We start from the raw sequence: 16,143 nt of genomic DNA, 5'->3' as shown, positions 1-16,143 counted from the left end.
GGTGTCTAGATTGGATCTGGTGGTTCTGGAACTTGCGGCGACTGGAATTGATTTTGGTCAACTCCCCTAGGGTTTCTGGAATATTGGGGTATTTATAGAGCAAAGAGGCAGTGCGGAGGCTACCTAGGTGGGCACAACCCACCTGGCCACGCCTGGGGGCCCAGGCACGCCCTGGTGGGTTGTGCCCCCCTCGGGGCACCCCCTAGGTGCTTCTCGGGACCACTAGGTGTCTTCTGGTCCATAAAATTCTACAAAAAGTTTCTTTGCATTTGGACTCCATTTGATATTGATTTCCTGCGATGTAAAAAACAAGCAGAAAACAGCAACTAGCACTGGGCACTATGTTAATAGGTTAGTACCAAAAAATGATATAAAATGGTTGTAAAACATCCAAGAATGATAATATAACAGCATGGAATAATCAAGAATTATAAATACGTTGGAGACGTATCAGAGAGTGATAGAAGGTTAAACCCTAGTTTATGCGCTATTCCGTAAGGGACTTATTTGGATCCGAAAGTTTAATGCTATGTTTAGAATTTATTCTTAATACTTTTCTCGTAGTCACGGATGCTTGCGAGGGGGTTAATCATAAGTAGGAGGTTTGTTCAAGTAAGAACATCACCTAAGCACCGATCCACCCACATATCAAATTATCAAAGTAGCAAACACAAATCAAACCAACATGATGAAAGTGGCTAGATGAAATTCCCGTGTACCCTCAAGAACGCTTTGCTTATCATAAGAGACTGTTTTGGCTTGTCCTTTGCCTCAAAGGGATTGGGCTACCTTGCTGCACTTTTGTTACTATTATCATCACTTGCTCGTTAGAAATTATCTTGCTATCAAACTACTTGTTACTTATAATTTCAGTGCTTGTAGAGAATACCTTGCTGAAAACCACTTGTCATTTCCTTCTGCTCCTCGTTGGGTTCGGCACTCTTACTTATCAAAAGTACTACGATTGATCCCCTATACTTGTGGGTCATCAATGCTCAAGGCTCGTATCGACTCCCAGGAATGACCATCGGGCCTCGGGTCGAGCCCGTCCCACAAAGGAGACAACTCCATGGAAGCTCAGTCTCGTGGTTGAGCAGGTTGCATGCCTTTTCTACCAAGTGGCTCGTGGTGGCACCCCCTCTCCTTGGGCGACGACAATACGTTGCACGCTCTCACCACAACTCGGCACCTGTCATGATGTGTGGCATGATGATGATGATGATAATAATAATAATAATAATAATAATAATAATAATAATAATAATAATAATAATAATAATAATAATAATAATAAGTAGGTAGGATCATGAATCGACAATGGGACATGCGTTCATTCCCGGACTTGCCTTAGAAGGACACCTGTAAGTGCATCAAGTGCCCCCTTAGTGGTTTTGGAGTATTGAATTCAAATAGGTTGAGGATCTAATGTGTTTGTGAGTATACACAGGAAATAGAGTTCCTGAATATTTGGTTTAACACATGGAAGACGGCCCCTAAAAATGGATTTCTTCAAGTGAAGAATTTTGTGATGAAATTGGTACGGCCTTTGAAGAAATTGATGTGAAGACTTTCAAGCTTCAAGACTTTTGTTTTCATAGTTTCTTTTCTTCTTCTTTGAGTCACAGGAAAAATCGTAGTGTTAAAGGGGGTCTAGGTGAAACATATTTCACATTTCCAAATATGCTCATACTTACTCAAAACCTATACTACACTAGCCACTTCGAGTGAAGCCTTTGGAAATCTCCAGAACAACTGACACATTTGCTAGAGACAGTGATGAAGTTCATCTGGTCACTGACAAATTTAGTCAGGCTGAGGAGTTAGGAGTTCGCCAGTGCGATCTTCCTAAAAGTGAGAAAATTGAGTGCCCCAATGAATTTGAGAGTTCAAAGTCCGACCGTTGCTGCGCCACGGGCCAACTGTCGAGTGGATCCTTATCCTAGCAATGATAGAATCAGAGAAGGGCATTTATGATCATTCATGTCGGGTATCCCCCTGGCTATAAATAGATGCCCCCCCACAACCACTTGTTGGTTGCTTGCTTCGAGAGAACTAAACACTTGTTGATGTCTACTACCCAACTTTACTCTTGTAGACTCGTGTTGGGCCTCCAAGCGTAGAATTTTGTAGGATAGTAGCAATTTCACCTCAAGTGGATGACCTAAGGTTTATCAATCCATGGGAGGCATAGGATGAAGATGGTCTCTCTCAAAAAAACCTGCAACCAAAAACAAGAAATCCCTTGTGCGCCCAACACACCCAATACAATGGAAAATTGTATAGGTGCACTAATTCGGCGAAGAGATGGTGATACAAGTGTAGTGCAGATAGTAGATATAGGTTTTTGTAATCTGAAATTATAAAAACAGCAAGGTAGCGATTGATAAAAAGAAGCACAAACGGTATTGCAATGCTTGAAAATAAGGTCTAGTGTACATACTTTCACTAGTGCAATCTCTCAACAGTGCTAACATAATTAAATCATATGGTCAACGTGCGACAAAGAGTCACTCCAAAGTTCTTATCTAGCGGAGAACATAAGACGAAATTGTTTGTAGGGTATGAAACCACCTCAAAGTTATATTTTCCAATCAATTTATTGAGTCATCCCTATAAGAGTAACAAAAAACCCTAGATTTCGTACTAAAATAACACCATATGATACACATCAACAAACTCTAATGTCACCTAGATACTCCAATGTCACCACAAGTATCCGTGAGTTGATTATTCGATATGCATCAAACAACTTCAGCTTCATAATATTCAATCTGATACGTCATCAACGTATCTATAATTTTCGATTGTTCCTTGTTGTTATATTATCATTCTTGGATGTTTTACCATCATTTTATAGCAACCTTATATCATTTTTTGGGACTAATGTATTGAAATAGTGCCCACTGCCAGTTGTGGTTTTTTGCTTGTTTCTTACTTTGTGGAATATCAGTACCAAAAGGAGTCCAAATGCAGCGAAACTTTTTGGAGATTTTTTTTGGACCAAAAGACAACTTGGTAACCAAGAAAGCACCTGGGGAAGGTTCGTGGGGACCAAAACCCACCAAGGTGCGCCCAGGGGGGTTGCGGGGCCCACGGGGGTCTCCTCCACCGCCTCTTCACCCTATAAATTCCCAAATATTCTAGAAACTATAGGGGAGTCGATGAAAAACAATTCCAGTCGCAAGAAGTTCCAGAACCACGAGATCCAATCTAGAGCCATATTCCGGCACCTTGCCAGAGGGGAACACGATCATAGAGGGGTTCATCATACTCATTGGTGCCTCTACGATGATGCGTGAGTAGTTCACCATAGACCTATGGGTCTGTAGTAATTAGCTATATGGCTTATTCTCTCTTTTTGATTCTCAATACAATGGTCTCTTGGAGATCTATTTGATGTAATGACTTTTTGCGGTGTGTTTGTTGGGATCCGATGAAGTTTGAGTTTATGATAAGATTTTTATCCATGAATATTATTTGAGTCTTCTTTGATCTCTTATATGCATGATTATTTATAGCCTCGTATTTCTTCTCCAAATCTTTGGTTTACTTAGGTCGACCAGATTGATTTTTCTTGCCATGGGAAGAGGTGCTTTGTGATGGGTTCGATCTTGCGGTGTCCTCTCCGATGATAGAAGGGGCAGCGAGGCACACATGCATCATTTCTATTAAGGATGACAAGATGGGGGCTATTCCTACATGAGTAGATCTTGTCTACATCATGTCATCATTCTTATTGCATTACTCTGTTTCTCCATGAACTTAATACACTAGATGCACGTTGGATAGTGGTCGATGTGTGGAGTAATAGTAGTAGATGCAGAATTATTTTGGTCTACTAATCTTGGACATGATGCCTATATATTGATCGTTGCCTTGTATATAGTCTTAATTATTTGATCTTCTAACAATTGCCCAACAGTAATTTGTTTACCCACCGTGTGCTATTTCTCGAGAGAAGCCACTAGTGAAATCTACGGCCCCGGGTCTATTCTTTGTCGTATTTTCTTTCCGATCTATTATTTGCCACTTTTATTTTCAGATCTATTATCCCAAAAACACAAAAATACCTTCCTGCACTTTTTATTTGTATCTTTTATTTCGCGTTTTACCGAGATCTATTTATCGAAACTACCACAAAATTATCTATCTTTTTACCGTGGAGAGATTGACAACCCCTCACGCGTCGAGTTGCAAGTATTTGTTATTTGTGTGCAGGTACCGTTTACATAGTGTTGCTTGGTTCTCCTACCGAATTGATACCTTGGTTTCACAACTCAGGGAAATACCTACCATAGTTGTGCTGCATCATCCCTTCCTCTTTGGGGAAATACCCACGCAGTTTCTAGCCGCATCAAAAGGAATTTCTGGCGCCGTTGCCGAGGAGACATCATCAACATCTATCAGGTTCCTAATCACAAATCTCATCTCCTTGCAATTTACTTTATTTTCCATTTGCCTCTTATTTTCATCTCCCCCACTTCACAAAAATTTGCCTTTTTATTCGCCCTCTTTTTTGTTCGCCGTTTTTTCATCAGATCTATCTTTGTTTGTGTTCTTGTTTGCCTACTTTGTCGTTATGGCTAGTTATTCCTCTATCGTGTGTACACCCAAGAATGAGTTCTTCATTTTAAACAAAGGGGAGGGGTAAATTTAAAAGATGCTTGGTATAGGATTTGCAATGCTCATAATAGATCTATCCGTAAGCAATCTACTTTTATTCTTCTTCGTAGTTTTTATGTGGGCGTTACCACTTGGTATAGATTCGTCCTTGATATGATTACCGGTGGAAATTTCTTGATGTGTTCATCTTTGGATGCTTTTAATGCCATGGGAGATCTAGTGGGTGCACCACCTATCATTATTAATGAAACAATCTTAACTCTTGAGCATGTTATGCAAAGATTAGATGCTATTGAAAAGAAGATGGTCACCTTAGAGCAAATTGAAAATTTAGATAAAAAGATGCAGAATCTTGCTAATAAATTTGGGTCAAAAGAGGACGATGTTTTTAAGTTACTAAAGGAGAAGGAAACCGTAGTTAACGAAAGAATTGGAGAAAGTCCATCTCAGATTGATAAGTTGGAAGAAATTTTTAGTAACTTAAGCTCGCCTTTTTCTACTGCTAAAATTATTGAAAAAACTCCCGTAAAAATTGGCAAGACTACTCAAGTCACTAAGAACAATGGTGCAACTTCTAATAACAACCAAGAAGATCTTAAAATGATTAGCATTCATCCCAACTTCTTTGAAGTGATAAAAAGCCCTATTTGCAAGAATGAATTTTTCAATCTTATTCCTAGAAGTATTATTTTTGAAAATAGGCATGCTAAATATTTGAAGAATTCTAGTTGTGTGATTGAGGAGTTGAAAACTAAAGATGAAAACACTTGAATCTATGCATTATGCCTAGCTAGGGGCATAAAACGATAGCGCTTGTTTGGAGGCAACCTAATAAATAAAATTTATTTTTGGCTTTTTCATTCTGTTTTTGAGTGTTTGCACAATTATGCTACTATTATGATTGTGTTTTTATGTTTTAATTAGTGTTTGTGCCAAGTAAAGCCTTTGGGATTATGTTTGGTGATAGTTGATTTGATCTTGTTGGAAAACAGGAAGATTTCTGTCCAGTAAAACATTTTTTACAAATCAAAGAAGCGACGCAAAATTCTGATTTTTTACAAAAGATTGATATACAAATTGTCTATGTTTTCCTAATATTTCAGAATTTTCGGAGTTACAGAAGTATGAGTGAAAATCGCATCTTTACATACTGTTCTGTTTTTGACAGATTCTGTTTTCTTTGCAATGAGTGCTTGTTTTAATTAATCTATGGTTTGTATCGGGGGGTATAAGCCATGCTATTGTGGAATTGTCACGGCAGATGTCCTAGCCTAAGGACTTAGTAGTGAGGCCAATGCATCTTTGTAGTAGCTTGAGAGGGGTTGAGCGGAATCGAGAGACGCAACACAAGACAAGGATTTAGACAGCTTCGGGCCCCGGGAAACATCATCCGGTAATAGCCCTACATGTTGTTTGTGGCTAGATCTCATTATACTCATGAGAGAGTCGCCGCATAAGCTGGCTCCCCCTTTGTGTCTAGCCCTAGAGATTGTTTCTTCTGTCCCTCTTGGGGTGCCCTGCCCCTCCTTATATATGTTGAAGGGGCGGGTTACGTGACTAGTCCTAGTAGGATTAGGATTACTCTATTACAAGTGGAGTCCTAGTCTTGCTTCCTTTGTAAGGGAATATTCCTTACACTTTCCTCTTAAGCCGGCCCATCATAAATATGAGCCGGCCTTCTGGGCCTTGGGCCTTGTTGTCCATCTGACCTGCCCGCCGGGTTACTAATGAATCGCCAAGATCGGGCGGGTCACTCTTGAGTCGCCAAGCTCCGAGCGGGTCACCAGTGAGTCGCCATACTCCAGTCGGGTCATACATCCAATGGGTTACACCTTGGGGTATATCCCCGACATTAGCCCCCGGTTTAATTTGGATTAATCCATGTTAAACTGATATGCAACATAAACGCAAGAACAAATTTGACAGGTTGTGCTCCGGGTTAAGAACTCTTGTAAGTCGGCACCTGATCATCCTTGTCATTTCCTTCTTGTGGGAAGTCCGGGTCATATACCAGCTTCATAATCAATTTGCTGACATTGGTTTCTCACAGAAAAATATTGTGAAGAATATTGGCCTTGAAATACTCATCTGATTTTCAGCCGGCTTGAAGATGTAGATCTCCATTATATTCATATCACTGGTAGCCCCCAAGGGTCGGGTCATTATGCAATAATGATCAGGGACTTTGTAAATATGATCATGTAGACTTGAGCAGCAACGTGTAGCCCCCAAGGGCCGTCTCAGTAAGATAATACTGAGCTGGGACTTTGTATATAATTCATTGATAATAACATCATATGATGTAATCTCCACAATGGGGCTTGAACCCACGTCCATAAGGTTAAGAGCTTTGAACGCTACCAACTAAGTACTGGATCTTTCAATATAATGTACTGAGGCTTGTGTACCTTGAATTTTTGACAGGAGCAATTGGTATCCCCCAAGGGCCGGCTCATTACAATGGGATGAGTCGTGTCTTCAATAAGTTGATCAAAAAATGACTTTACATTAGCCCCCAAGTGCCATGGTGCATGCTGGTAGTGACATGGGACTTGCATATTTGATTAATCTCAATATGAATAATGTAGCCCCCAAGTGTCGGGTGTCGTAAGCCTATAGCGACTCGGGACTATTCCCTCTATTGTAAAAAAATCATGTTCCTTAATAAAATAATAACCATTGCGCTGACGCGACTTTGAAGACCTCGATCATAATATTCCTATTGATAACCATAATAAAAATCCAACCATGTTGGCTATTAAAGATTTGAATAATATAATCTGGTTTGGAAAACCGGTTCCTGTGATATTGAATCGTACTGCCGGTTTAGGATACCTGTGCAGTAAGGGTGATAACCCAATCTTTAGAAGCCAAAATTTCCAAATGTTTATGATTGTCATATATGGCGACTTATCATCCAAAGTCAAGTCGGGTTAATCGAAACCACATATATGCTTCAGATATGAACAAAAAGGTCTCGAGACAAAACCAAAGATTGTTTTCAAAAAACTTAAGCCAAACAGAGAAAAAGTGAGGCTTCTGATTCGAATACAATTAGTAAAACGGACCAAAAGGGGTTAAGCTAGGATTCAAATACGATCATGAAGCCCCCTAGTGCTTGTGGCGTTGCGTCGATCAAGAGGGTAACGACAGCTATGTTCTCTTTGGTTCAAATATTACCTATGTTTGAACAGGAAGCCCCCAAATGACCTTGAGAGTTTTTTAACGACTCTAATTCGAATATGATCAAAGTCGGCCCCAAAAGGGGTTAATCTATGATTCGAATACGATCAAGAAGCCCCCTAGTGGGTTTGGCATTGCGCCGATCAAGAGGGTACCGACAACTATTTTATCTTTGGTTCGAATACGACCTATGTTTGAATAGGAAGCCCCCAAATGACCTTGAGACTTTTTTAACGACTCTGATTCGATTACGTTCAAAGTCGGACCCAAAAGGGGTTAAGATAGATCCAAATACAATCACCCCCAATGGTCTTTTGAAACAGGGTACCTATGTTTGAGTTGTGCCTTGCAACAGACTCTCTTTGGTCCCTTTAAGTTTTCCTGAGAACTCGAGCTTTGCGAGAGATAAATTCTTCTTGAACTGGAATTTTTTCCAGACGGCCTTTAAACTGGCAACATTTAATGAGCTATGTGCATGTAGCCCTCGTGCCTTTAAGATGACTCAATGAGTTGACTTGAGATTCTCCACAGTTGACCATGATATAGACCGGTTTGAGTCCTGCATGGGAGAACTTGCAAGCCAGAGTAATTGCTCTTTCTAAGAAAGCAATATGTAATATAAAACTATACTGGATGGATTTCACCTGATACGTCAAGCCAGTAATTATCCACCGCGGAGTTGATGATCACCTTGGTGAAGCTGAAATCAATCACGGCTGAGTCGGTCGTGAAACAGACAGACGGGCCAGCCACGATGTTGTAAACCGGTGCGGACGGGCAAGTTAACCATGTCATGTAAATTGGGCCATAAACACGGTTGTTTGCACATGTATTTGTCGAGCATCATGGTACGGTCAGATGCTAGCGCAAGATGATGGTGGCGCGAGCTATACATCCATGACACGGCCATCTCCCTTGCAATAAACAATTTTCCTGCATAAACAATATTGCAGAACAAGGCAAAGATAAACTGTTTTTTGATAAAAACAATATGTGCTAACAAAACAAACTTAGATGGATATCACCTGATTTTTTTGAACAACAGATGATTTGCATGTAGCAGCCGCAAATATTCAGTACTGTCGCTGAATTCTTTCTTGATCCATATATGTATCCAAAGTATTTTTGTGTTGACCTCCTCAAGGATCTTGCGACATGCTTGACTATAGCAGTATACTATATTGTTTGATTAACTAGGAGTACTAGCTGTACTAGCCCCTCTTTTTTAATGATCTGGTCATGTGCAAGGCTGAGGCCTGTGGTGACCCCTCCAACTCACGGGTGCGCGCTCCAGTAGCTGTGTTGCGGCAGGTCATATGGATATATATTTTTTGGCATTCTCCATACCACACGAACACACGAGAAATAGTAGCATCTCACTCTGATCAATCCGAGGTTGATCAATCCCACATCACAGTGCTTTCTTCACAAATCCCAGTTTACCTCCATACCAATGAAGTTCAGAGTTGTAGGCCACCACCGCTGTTGCGCTCTTTATGGCATAAGTGTGCACAGAGGGAGGGGCGGCTCATCGCGCGGCAAGTGCGGCTCAGGCAACGGCAATTTAACCGTGGAGATGAATAACTAGCCCCGACAGAGACCATATGGGAGCGCGAGATGAAAACGGTGGCTTGCAGCAGCTCAGCGGTTCAAAGGTCACGGGGGCGACTGCAGCGACTTAGGGGTAGGCCATCAGGCGGCAGAAACGGGGCGGCCTACACAAGCAACAACAGTGGCCGGTAGCAGGGCCGTGGAATTGGTGGCTCAAAAGAGATGGAAACGAGATCGGAGTAGCTCGCAAACAAGGTCACAACGGTTCACGCGCGGTGACTCAGCAACAGAGCACGGACGGTCGAGTATACAGGGCTGTACACGGCGGCTACTCATGGTGCGGGTCGTGTCTTCAGTGGCGGCTCGACGACTTAACATGGAGAGGCTCCAAGGCAGGGGCGGCTTAGAGTGGACGGAACGAGGCGGCTTGAGACCATGAGAAACTGCAGCTGATCCGGCCAGACGGGCTGCAGGGAGGCGGCTCACAGTGGAGGAGTGCACGGGTGCGATGGTCCGGCAGCGAGCCACGAGGCAGAGCTGGCCGCTGGAGAGTGCAGAGGATAACACGGCGACTTCGGCAGCCCTGTGGTACCGCGACGCGGGAAGAGCCGTTCGTCGGCGCGAGCGACGGCGCTGGCGCGGGCGAGCCGGGCGGATGAGGAGGAGGCGCGTCAATGGCTCGCGGGCTATAACACCCTCGATGCGGCTATATCTCCCACGTGTCGAAGCACGACTTAGAGGCATAACCGCATTGAAAGCAATGTCGCAAGTGAGGTAATCTTCGCAAACAACCCATGTAATACAATAAGGGAAAAGATACATAGTTGGCTTACAATCGCCACTTCACACAATTACATGAATAAAGCATTACATCATCCAAATACAATCAAGGTCCGACCACGGAACCAAAATAAAAGAAGAACCCCAAATGCGACAAGGTCCCCGATCGACCCCAACTGGGCTCCACTACTGATCAACTAGAGTGAAACAACACAAAGGACAAGATCTTCATCGAGCTCCTCCTTGAGCTTGGTTGCGTCATCTGCACGGACTCATCGGCACCTGCAAGCTGGTTTTTGAAGTAATCTGTGAGCCATGGGGACTCAGCAATCTCGCACCCTCGCGATCAAGACTATTTAAGCTTATGGGTAGGGTAAAAGGTATGAGGTGGAGCTGCAGCAAGCGACTAGCATATATGGTGGCTAACATACGCAAATGAGAGCGAGAATAGAAGGAAAAGCACGGTCGATAAAAGTATGATCAAGAAGTGATCCTAGAACAACCTACGTCAAGCATAACTCCAACACCATGTTCACTTCCCGGACCGCCAAGAAGAGACCATCATGGTTACACACACGGTTGATGTATTTTAATTAAGGTCAACTTCAGGTTTTCTACAACCGGACATTAACAAATTCCCATCTGCCCATAACCGCGAGCACGTTTTTCGAAAGTTCAATCCCTGCAGGGGTGTCCCAACTTAGCCCATCACAAGCTCTCACGGTCAACGAAGGATAAACCTTCTCCCGAGACATTCCGATCAGACTCGGCATCCCAGTTCTACAAGACAACTTCGACAAGGTAAAACAAATTCGGCAACACCGCCCGAATGTGCCGACAAATCTCGATAGGAGCTGCACATATCTCGTTCTCAGGGCACACTCAGATGAGCTCTCCATACAACTAAAACCAAACCTCGAGTTTCCCCGAGGGGGCGCTGCACAGGACTCTAGTTTGGACCAACACTCAGAGGAGCACTGGCCCCGGGGGGTTTAAATAAAGATGCCCCTTGAGTCCGCGGAACCCAAGGGAAAAAGAGGCTAGGTGGCGAATGGTAAAACCAAAGTTGGGCATTGCTGGAAGAGTTTTATTCAAGGCGAACTGTCAAGGGGTTCCCATTATTACCCAACCGCGTAAGGAACGCAAAATCCGGGAACATAACACCGATATGACAGAAACTAGGGCGGCAAGAGTGGAACAAAACACTAGGCAAATGGCTGAGCCTTGCACCCTTTACCAAGTATATAGATGCATTAATTAAATAAGAGATATTATGATATCCCAACAAGTAAACATGTTCCAACAAGGAACAACATCTCCATGTTCCAACAAGGAACAAACTTCATCTTCACCTGCAACTAACAACGCTATAAGAGGGGCTGAGCAAAGCGGTAACATAGCCAAAAAACGGTTTGCTAGGACAAGGTGGGTTAGAGGCTTGGTTCAACAATATGGGAGGCATGATAAGCAAATGGTAGGCATCATAGCATAGGCATAGCAAAAGAGCGAGCATCTAGCAAGCAAAGATAGAAGTGATTTTGAGGGTATGATCATCTTGCCTGAAATCCCGCAAGGAAGAAGAACGAGTCCATGAAGAAGACAACTGGACGTAGTCGAACGGATCCTCACAAACGCGACGTTATCGGAACAAACCCGAAGAAGCAACACCGGAAAGAAGCACACAACATAGTAAACAACCAACACCTGAACATGGCATGATGCACAATCGAGTATGATGCATGTCCGGTTTAATGAGGCATGGCATGGCAATGTGCACAAGCAAAACTACAAGTTAAGTGGAGCTCAATATGCAACGAGTTGCATATTGACGAAACACCACAACAATTATTTAGTTCTCTCTCGTTTAGGTACCCATCAATATTAAATGTTGATTAACATGGCAAGAGGTGAGGCATAACAAAACTACACCATCTAAACAATTTAAATGGGGCCGGATATAACAAATAACGAATCCGGTAAATCCTCATATGCATATATTAGGTTAGGTCCTGTTCTGCCCAAAACCATATTTTTGAGTTGTTTAACATGCAAAGCAATGACACCATGATAAACTAGGCAAAATTCTACCCCATTTACATATAAAGTTTATTTAAAACCGAGCTACGGTTATTTAGTTATGAATTAAATCATTTTAGCATGGCATAGGAGTAAATTAATGCAAACAACAGTTTAAGCATTTTAAACATAGATGAAATTTGCAAATTATGAAACTAGATGAAATTCTAGACACATTTCATATATAATTCATTTTAATACGATGCACGGTTAAAGAGTTATTATATGCATGAAGTTTAGGGGCTAATCTGCAAAACTGCAAATCCTGGAGTAAAATATGAAAATCACTGGATGAAAAAAAACACGTAACGGGCCGTATCTAGCTGGCCTGATAGGAGCAAAGGAGAGGGGCTGTTGGCCTGCTCACCCATGGGCCCAACAGGCCGGCGGATCTGGCAGGCTGAAACAGGGCGCCGAGCGGCTGGCGATGCGTGCATTGACCGCGTGGGATCGATGCGGACTGACCCGCCTCACCCGGTGCAGAGGGACCGGCGACAGAGGTCGGCCTTGATGAGAAGGCGAGGTCAACGGAGCGCAGGGGAACTTGGCGCATGGCTCTCGAGCGGCAGAGCAGCGACCTGGAGGCAGAGACGAGACCGGGGCGCAGGAAACTTGGCGCTGCTCGTCCTCGCTCGCAGAAGAAGCAGATAGAGGGGCGACTTCAGACGGGAAGCGGCGGTTCAGCGAGGAGGTCCTGGAGATGACCGCCGGCGGCGACTGGCGCAGGCAAGCGGAATGAGGCGGAGGGGCTCTGGCGAAGGAGAAGCAGAGGAGGGCTCCCGCGGCGACGCGCAGCAAGGCGCAGAACCCGCGCGGGGGCGAGGACAACAGAGGACGCTGACGAGCTTGCTTGGGGACGAGGCAGCCATGGCGCTCCTGCTCAGACGAAGACGGTGGTGCCCAGCAGGATTAGTCCCTCAAGGTCGAGCCGCACCAGGAGACACAGGAACTCCTCGACATGGTTCCTCGGGCGCGGCGGCGCTGCTGGCCCGGTGGTGCTCCGACGAAGATGGAGGTGGCGAGGTCACGGACTGGACGAATCCGGCCATGGGACACCGGATCCCGACGGCAGCGAGGTGAACTGGAGCTCGGGGAGGCATCCATGTCGTGCTCGAGAAGAAACAGAGGAGGCGGGTGAGCTCTGCTGGCTCTCGGGAAGAACAAGAGGAGGCGCGGGAGCTTGGCTCGGTGGAGGTGCTCGAAGCAGAGGATCCAGGGGCGCGTTTCCGTTTGAGCTCGAGTGGCACTCGGAGTTGGCTGCGGCTTGTTGGGGATTTGGGCAGTGCAGAAAACATGGGAGGTGGTCGGAGGCTGCGATTGGAGGGAGGGTGGATCTAAGAAGGATAGTGGTTGGCTAGGTGGGGAAAACGAGGAGGAAGAAGATTGCGGCGGCGGCGATGGGATGGAAGGGATAGTCTGCCTAAAACCTAGGGTTAGATTGTTTATATATAGCGGGTAGGTTAGGTTAGGGGCTATCTCGACCCTACGATCGTAAACGGACGATCGCGGATAAAATATGTTAGGAAGTCTAAAAAGGAAACAGTGATGTTTTGTAGACGTTTGGGGATGATCCGGACCCAACGGTGACGACTGCCCGGGTCATGTCCGGGAGAGCTTTCAGACACGCGCGCAAGGAGGTCCGTGGACTGACGAGAGAGCCTAGGTTGGGCCTGACGAATTGTGAAGAGCGGGTTGGTCTGAGAGAAGAGGGGAGAGATGCAGCTCGGCACGGTTTCCGGAGACCGAAAACGTCCGACGTTAGACCGGCTATACTATTGCCGCTATATTTATCCGTTGGGGCGTCAAGCGAACTCCGAATGCGACGAAAATTGACAGGCGGCCTACCTACACTATAATAAGACCACATGTCAACTTTCATCCCATTCCGAGAACATTTTCTGGCCACTTATAAAACAATATTTCAGACATGCCGCAGGCGCGTGCAAGTGTGTCTGGGCTCAGAACGGACAACAGAAAGAACTGGGGGAAACCTGGACGGATGCAAGTTTTGAAAACATGATGATGCAATGCATATGATGACATGACAAGATGCAACATGCAAGCAAATGACAAGGCAACAATAGCGAATAACTGGAAGACACCTGGCACATCGGTCTCGGGGCGTTACACGGGCCACATGGCGATTCACAGTGGAGAAGCGGCGCTGTCGGCGGGGCACGCGTAGGAGGAGATGGTAAGGCCGCGACGGTGACTTGGTCGCAGTGAAGATGGCGGCTCAATCAGCAGAGGCGCGAATGGTGGCGACTTCCGAAATGGAGGCACAGTGAGGTGGCTTGGCGTGGTCAGGGCGGCTTGGCGACGAAGACGATGGCGATTTGAAGTGGCATGGCTATGTAAACAATGGTTGCAGCAGCTGCTTGTGACAAAAATGAGGCCAGCGAGGCGTGGGCGGCTTGCCAGCGGAGGCTGCCACTCGCGGATGCAGGGACGGCAGCGGCATGACCGCAGGAGCAGCTCACGGGCGGAAGCAGGTTCCAGCGGCGAAGGCCTCAGCAACAGGGTTCGATTTCGTACCACGGTCCAAGTCCTTTTCCAGGTCAAGATTGGTTTGACCATCCACGTCCGTGTATATACCCTTGTCTCTGTTTGCTTCTTTGTTCGATCATGGCTGGTTAAACTGTTCGGTTCCAGAATTGTCTTCGAGTATTACTTGCACTTGATCGCTTTATGTTGATGAACGGAGGCCGGCGACGGCAGTTTAGATGCGCGGCCTTTCGACAGAACGGTCTCGAGGCGGCAGGTCCACAGGGTCCCTATTGGTTTGACCATAATCTTCACGTGAATTGGTCTTCTCAAGCATGACCCGACAGCTCAATGAATTTGATGTGTGTGTTGCGCTATCAGTCATTGCCCTCGGGGCTTGCCACCAGCGTCAGCACAGGTAGAGAAAATTTACTGTCTTCGGCTGCCGTGATCGAATCTGTTTCCGTCGGTCTCGGCGAAACTTGCGGCTAGGCAGATTTGACAGATCATACTATTGTCGGTCTTGGTGATTTTCAGGGCGGCGGCCGCACCCGATGCAACCCTAGTCTCATAGACTTTAAACAGCATCTGCCAACTCTAAAATTAATCACAATTCTGATCATAAACAATGAATTTTCCGGCATTGCCCAAGGTTGTTGTATGTCGGGTTATCCTGCAGGATTGTTCTGTGCTGACTTTTCTTTATCCGATCAAATCACGAGCTTCTCAATCCCTGAGGAATTCCCTTCAAGAACTCAACACCACCGTGGGCAGGCCCCACGGTGGGCGCCAACTATCGTGGAATTGTCACGGCAGATGTCCTAGTCTGCGAACTTAGTCGTGAGGCCAATGCATCTTTGTAGTAGCTTGAGAGGGGTTGAGCAGAATCGAGAGACGCAACACAAGACAAGGATTTAGACAGCTTCGGGCCCCGGGAAACATCATCCGGTAATAGCCCTACATGTTGTTTGTGGCTAGATCTCATTATACTCATGAGAGAGTCGCCGTGTAAGCCACCTCCCCCTTTGTGTCTAGCCTTAGAGATTGTTTCTTCTGTCCCTCTTAGGGTGCCCTGCCCCTCCTTATATATGTTGAAGGGGCGGGTTATGTGACTAGTCCTAGTAGGATTAGGATTACTCTATTACAAGTGGAGTCCTAGTCTTGCTTCCTTTGTAAAGAAATATTCCTTACGCTTTCCTCTCAAGCCGGCCCATCATAAATGTGAGCCGGCCTTTTGGGTCTTGGGACGTGTCGTCCATCTGACCTGCCCGACGGGTTACTAATGAATCACCAAGATCGGGCGGGTCACCAGTGAGTCGCCATACTCCAGTCGGGTCATACATCCGACGGGTTACACCGCGGGGTATATCCTCGACACATGCTAAAGTTGGAATACAGTAGGTATAATGCAAAAACAAAACATGAATAGGTTTTCAACGGTAGATA

Source organism: Triticum dicoccoides, chromosome 2A (genome assembly GCF_002162155.2).
Source record: "Triticum dicoccoides isolate Atlit2015 ecotype Zavitan chromosome 2A, WEW_v2.0, whole genome shotgun sequence".
Lineage (NCBI taxonomy): Eukaryota > Viridiplantae > Streptophyta > Magnoliopsida > Poales > Poaceae > Triticum > Triticum dicoccoides.
This window is presented reverse-complemented; position numbering follows the sequence as displayed.